Here is a 6,637-nt window from a genome sequence, read left to right as displayed (position 1 = left end):
ACGCTCTCCCCATCATGGTGAAATAACACAGATTACAAGTCCGTAAATACACAATATTTTCCAGCTGCGTTCGCTTCCAGCGTTCGCGCGTCTTACTTGTCTATAACAAACAACAGTGTTTGGGTTGAACATGAAGTGTATTTGCACATTTTCTTGTCATGCCCCCCCCCCCCCCCCCATGTATCATGGTACAGTTTGAAACCCACTGCTGTATCTGGTCATTTGCACACATGAACACACATCGACTTTTTTTTTTCCGTACTGCCATTTCCCATAAATGATGGACTCAACAGGAAGTTAAAGTGTGCAGCTGTTTGCCTATAGTGTCATAAATGAGGGTATGTCCCTCTCAGTGATGGCCAAGCTACTTGCAACATGTAGTAATTAAGCTACAAGTCACTCTCGATTAAATATAGCTCAACTACAACAGAAGCTATCCCCAGAGAAATGTAGCAAGCTTGGCAAAAGTAGCTAGCTACATCGACACTACTTTTTTAAAAGTAATACTTTAGGTGCGTTTTCTGTTCTAGGCCTGGATGATATGGCTGAAATCAATATCATGACTTTTCTCTATCGACAATATGGTATATGTACGCAGAATACATTTAAATAATCAAAGTCATGAATTAATGTTCATTATGATCATTTAACCAAATGGTGATGTTAGCTGTGTGATGTCAAAGTCTGTGTGTATGTGTTCGCCCGCACACATGTGTAGTGCTGGTTTGTGTGTGTGTGTGCATGTCTTTAAGTGGCGCATGTGTTGCAACGGTGGGCCTCGCAGGACCGCATGTTCTGTGTGTGTGTGTGTGTGTGTGTGTGTGTGTGTGTGTGTGCATTTCTCTAATAATTTGTATCCCTCGATTTTGTAACCCTTTTTTCACCCGGTGCCAATTTGCTAAGTGATCCGGATTCCTGGGCACTACACTCCCCCCACCAGCCAAGGGAGGCCAGGGCCGAGCTCATGCCTCGTTCAATGCATGAGAGCCAACTGCCCTTCTTGTCACCTGACGGGGGAGTTTCCCTGGTTGGACGTAGAGCGTGGAAGGAACACGTTATTCCAACCAGTTCCCTTCCCCTCCATTAGGCGCCCCGGCTATCATGGGGGAGGCAGTATAGAGACCAGGATTACTACATGTTTTTGTGAGGGTATTAACTACCCTAGCTACTACCCACGGGGAGAACATGCAAACTCCACACAGAGAGGCCCTTTCGCCAACCCCACCCAGGGTATGGGCGCTGATGACGCGGAGGAGAAGACACGCCCCCAGCGCCCACAGCGGGAATCGAACCCAGGACCTTCTAGTTGTGAGGCGACAGCGCTACCAACTGCGCCACTGTGCCCTTGTGTGCAAATGCCGCATGTGTTGCGTCTTTGCAGACGGACGGACTGATGCACGGACACACAGACACGGTCAAATGTAGAGCGGCTGGCACCGCTAAAAAAGACCGTCTGCTTCCATGTTATAGGATTTACAAAAGTCATTTTTTCTCGGATTTCTGTCATTGTTTTTTGTTTTGTCTGTTAAGTGTCAAAAAACAAGCCACATTCAAACAGCCATAGCTCTGGAATGGAGGATCTAATTACCGATATCATCGGACCCCTGTGCGTGCAACGTGCCCCTGTCCGCGAGGATCAGGTTCACAGAGAATATTCCATGATTGTACAGTAAAATCGCCATTTTCGCTGGCAAGGGTAAAATAGACGGATGAATTAATTAATTCCTGGCAGTGAATGAGTTAAAAAGGGCCCTATAGCACATCATCTTTTCAGATTGGGGTCTGTGGCCAAATACATATAAATGTGGGGGTCCTTGACTTGAAAAGATTTAAGTAACAGTTAAGAAGTTCAAGAGTTATATATATTTTGTATGGTTATTGATATGGATAATTGTATGGAAAATATTCAAAATAAAGTTTGGATCCCAAGGCTAGAATCCATCAGTAGGTCCTAAAGAAGCCTCATGCAAAATGTGGTGCTTTTATCAGCTTCATATGGTTAATGTTAAAGATACTGGACTATATGTCAGCTTCATATGGTTAATGTTAAAGATACTGGACTATATGTCAGCTTCATATGGTTAATGTTAAAGATACTATATGTCAGCTTCATATGGTTAATGTTAAAGATACTGGACTATATGTCAGCTTCATATGGTTAATGTTAAAGATACTGGACTATATGTCAGGCCCTCACAACAACTCCAGAGTTCTACCAAAGTGGACAAAACAACCAAATGGTTTTATTGCCATTTCTGTGCATGAACTTTGACACTGCAGGTTTCTATGAGCCGTTGATGATGTCATGGCGATGATGTCATCAATGTGCTCTGATCACACCGTCATAGTGCTGGTTTGTCCTTTCATCCACCCACGGTTTCTATAGCAACACATAATAACCATGCTGACACAGCCTCAGAATATGACTCTTAACAGTACCGCATACGGTCGATAGTTGCCGGGTAGAAAACTTGTATCTCCATGTATTTCGTTGTATGTTTTTGTCATATTAATTAATTAATTCAGTGGTTCTCAAACGTTTTTAGTTTCAAAGACCCTTGTAACTCTTGAGAGTGTACAAATGTTTCCATTTGAACACTCAAGAGTTGAGGAAAGGGTCTATTTGGTTCCATTTAGTTCCCAGTTGTACATTGTCAGAGTTACAGACCTGTAGGCCCCCCCCAGCACCCTGGACCCCACTTTCAGAGCCAACTGCCCTATTTTAGACTTTGTCGCTTGACAGTATTGTACAAAAATAAGCGAAAACAGCAGATCTCACAAACACGTAGATGAGCCAATTTCGCCATTTTTGAAAGACTTGAAAGACAAATGACTGAAAACGTTCCGGCACGACCAAACAAGGGACGATACAGGACGAAAGCGGTTACTATTCCGGACTAGCCTTTTTCTTACCTTTATATGATGTTATTATCCTAGGACCAGTGATACAGTAGAACATGTTCATAACTCCATACAGAGTCCACCTCAGCTAAAAAACAGAGCCGACGGTCCATGCTTTAGATCGTGTATTTTTATTGCGTATTATTACAAAATTACCCATATTCATAATTCGCTGCGGTGGACTCGGGATGGAGTCATGAAAATGTCTACTGTACCACTCGCTACGGCTTTCACCAACTAGTCAACTAGTCGACTAGAGTATAACCACTAGTCGACTAATAGTATAACCACTAGTCGACTAGAGTATAACCACTATAGTCGACCTTGTTGGTACTAGTCGAATAGTTTTCTCCATTGTTTTAGTGCCATAGTAATGGCCCATTACTATTATTATCCTCCTGCCTTTATTTTTATCAAAAGGGGGTCAAAAGTATGCCCAAAAATAGCCTATTATTGGGCAATAACCCCCTTTTGAGGATCGTTGGAGACACTGCTGTGCTGCTGTGCCAGAAGCACTTCCCTTAAAACGGCATAAACATAAAGGCAGGAGGATAATAATAATAGTAATGGCATTAAAACAATTATTATTATTATTATTATTATTTTTAAGTCGACTAGTTGACTACCACTGGGTCAAATTAGTCGACCAGTAAAAATCTCTAGTCATGAAAGCCCTAGCACTCGCCCTAGGATATAATTATATCATATAAAAGGTAAGAAAAAGGCTAGTCAGAAATTCTCCTTTAAGTGTGTCATGTGATGGTTTTATAAATAGGTAAAGTATTGCACATACAAGGTTTCCACCCGACAGTGACAACATTATACAACAGGAATAGTGGGCACCAAGTACGAGCGGGCACCTTGATGTTAAATAAAACATTATTAATGTTAAGTATACATGATTAGAACATGCTTGAACATTTGACAATTAAGGCCCAATAGCTCTACAAATGCTGCAAATCACTACAAAGCCAGTCATTTTGGACATAAACAATAAGTTGAAGAGTACATTTAGGTCTGACAATACCGACGTGCATGTTCAAATAATGTACACTATACTATACACTTGACTATACACTATATACACAATAATAGCCAATTTAAAATGGAGGTGCCCACTCTCCCTGGGCGGTGCCCACTCTTCCTGTATCCATATCATACTGTACTCATAGAAAACCCCCAAAAGAACCAGAAGGAGAACATGGATGGATCAAAGATGCAGTGAGAAGCATTCAGGAGGACAAACGCCATTGCTGTATTATTGCACACATCTAGTTTACCAGCGTCATTGTATGCATCATGTGAGACACCCGATAAGCTAATCAATATCTCTTGATAAGGTGCTGTTATGTAATTAAGAAAACCGCAACATTGCATTGATCCTCTTTTTAAAGCCATATATATATGTATATGTATATACAAAATAATGATGAATGATGAGCATCAATGACGGAATTCCACAAGCACACAAGATATCAAAATAAACTTCTTTTTTTTGTGATTATGCTTTTATCTCTTGAATTGTTTCGATGAATAAAACTGTGGTGGGACTGTGGTGGGGTCATGTACATGTCGGGGGGGGGGGGTGGTTTGTTTTGTGGTTGCCTAGGAACGCTCGCCAACGATGAGCGGCGACAAGGACACGAGTCAGTCGGCGAGTGCATCAAAATGATTTAAAGGTCTTTTTAGGTTTTAGTTATGCTTTGGGAGGCAAGTGTCTAATGACGCGTCACATGAAGCAAGCGACGTCGAAATGACAGAAATGTGTCACGCAGGATCTCAACCTGAGTGACACAGACATGAGAGTGTCAGGTCCATTTGGTTCAGTTTGTACACTCTCAAGGAGCATTCCCACCCAGAGATAAAACTAATATCTGTTCGAGCGTCTCAAGTACATACAGTCAACACAACGACACACCTTCAGAGTTACAGACCCGTAGTGGGTCCATGTGGGACCCCACGTTAAGAACCAGTCGCCTACCTCTGGAAAATGTGATAAAATTGTAAATGTATGGTCACAGACGCAGTCATAAAAAAATTAAAAAACTAGCAGACCGTACGAAATGCGACACGACGGTCAAAACTCAGAAAGTCATGAGACACGTCGTGTGACGCACCGTCGGACACGTGTCGCTCAAAGCATTAATAAAATTGACCTTTAAAACTGCTACCGTCGCCCCCTAGCTGTCACACATCTCCAAGTAGCAAGTCTTCCTTTCTTTATTTTAGCCACAAGATATTTTTTTTGGGGGGGGGGGTTATTAATGAATTACTGCATGTATGAATGTGTTTAAGCTGCTGAAGTCTCATGGAATGCGTTTCAATGGAATTGCACTGATCACAGTTTAATCTGCAGTTATCACAACAGTCTTTAGGTTGGGACCTCAACTACAGTCAAATATAGTAGAGCTCAACTCTCCTCAATTTGGTGTCATCCACAATAATAATGTGACAATGTGACAATGGGAATGGGAATTCCAAACACTCGCTTTTAAGCCTGACATAATACTTCATCGTACAACAGTGTCAGGCGTCTGAAAATGGCAAATTACAAGCTCAAAACGTTGTTGCGTTGCGCCGACTCGCAAGCTCGTAGGATCGGCTATTTTCGGCGAGCGGACACCGTCATTGGTTTACGGATTACATTATCGTCTCTGTCGGGTGGAAACCTCACACGTCCAAAACTGTTACTTTTCAGGATTCAAATAAAGAAACTAGCATAAGCAGCAGATCTACAAGCTCAAACAGCGCCTGCAGTTCTGCTACTTTTGATGCTTTTGTGTGACACTGTAGTGTGATCAAGTAAGAAAAAACAAATGGTTAAAATATTGAGATAAGAGGTTTCTGCCCGACAGCCACGAAATGAAGCTTAATTTATGACTTTAATTTCCCGCCCTCTCTCTCAGCTGTGCTCTCCTCTCCTCACAGTGTGGCTCTCCTCTCCTCACAGTGTGTGTGTCTGGTCCCTAGAATAATAATACCTGCTCAGGTTATACTCTGTCCAACGACAAAACATGACCACGTTCACCTGAAACAAAGTCATCTTTGTCATTTAAACAAAGCATAATGGGCCGGCCACACCTAGCACCATATAACTGCAACTATAAATAATATCGTTTTAGATATCGTTCTCAAGTTGAATGACAGAGTGCACCACAACGTTAAATATAGCATTTTTTTAGATATGGTTCTAACTCAATGGAATGGCAGAGTCCAGATACCACAGCCTTAACCACAAATTGAGTCTGGTCAATTTTTTTATTCTTTGCTCGATTTACTTCTGCATGAAATAAAGCAAAGCGTATCTACAAGCTCACATTTGTGAGCTTGTAGATCACATTGTGAGCACATTGTGAGCTTGTAGATCAGCTATTTTCAATGCTTGACATGCATCCATAGAAGACATGCTGGCTTCTACAGAATCCAAATGACTGAAATCAGTAGTGATGACCGAGAACTTTGATCCATGCTTCCGATTGCTTTTGTAGTTTTTTTTAAAGAGAGGGTTGCGAACGAGGACAGCTTTCGTAAACCGTTATAGTTTAACATGTATGGTGCTTGGTGTGGACAGACCTTCTATTCAGTCTTCAAACGGTCTCATTTTGACCAATGCCCTCTGCGTCCGACAGCAACTCCAGCCCGGGGGGGGGGGGGTGATGTGGTGGTGATCTAATACATGGAATGTTTTTGGGGGCAGAGTCTGAAATGGAGGGAGGGGGAAGTTAATTGGAATAAA

General features: G+C 42.0%; 1 protein-coding gene across 1 annotated transcript in view; it reads right to left on the bottom strand.

The window, feature by feature from the left end:
* The window catches only part of LOC311062408 (uncharacterized protein), a 38,740-nt gene extending 38,220 nt beyond the window's left edge, over positions 1–520 (bottom strand). Inside the window, exon 1 of the mRNA XM_084081423.1 lies at positions 423–520. The gene's annotated coding sequence lies outside the window, so the exon portion shown is untranslated. The remainder of the gene's footprint in view (positions 1–422) is intronic.
* Positions 521–6,637: the final 6,117 nt, after the last annotated feature.

The sequence above is a fragment of the Gymnoscopelus microlampas genome (assembly GCF_963454915.1).
Source record: "Gymnoscopelus microlampas genome assembly, chromosome: 15".
NCBI lineage: Eukaryota > Metazoa > Chordata > Actinopteri > Myctophiformes > Myctophidae > Gymnoscopelus > Gymnoscopelus microlampas.
The sequence above is the reverse complement of the archived record's forward strand: the minus strand, read 5'-3'. Positions and strand labels throughout refer to the sequence as shown.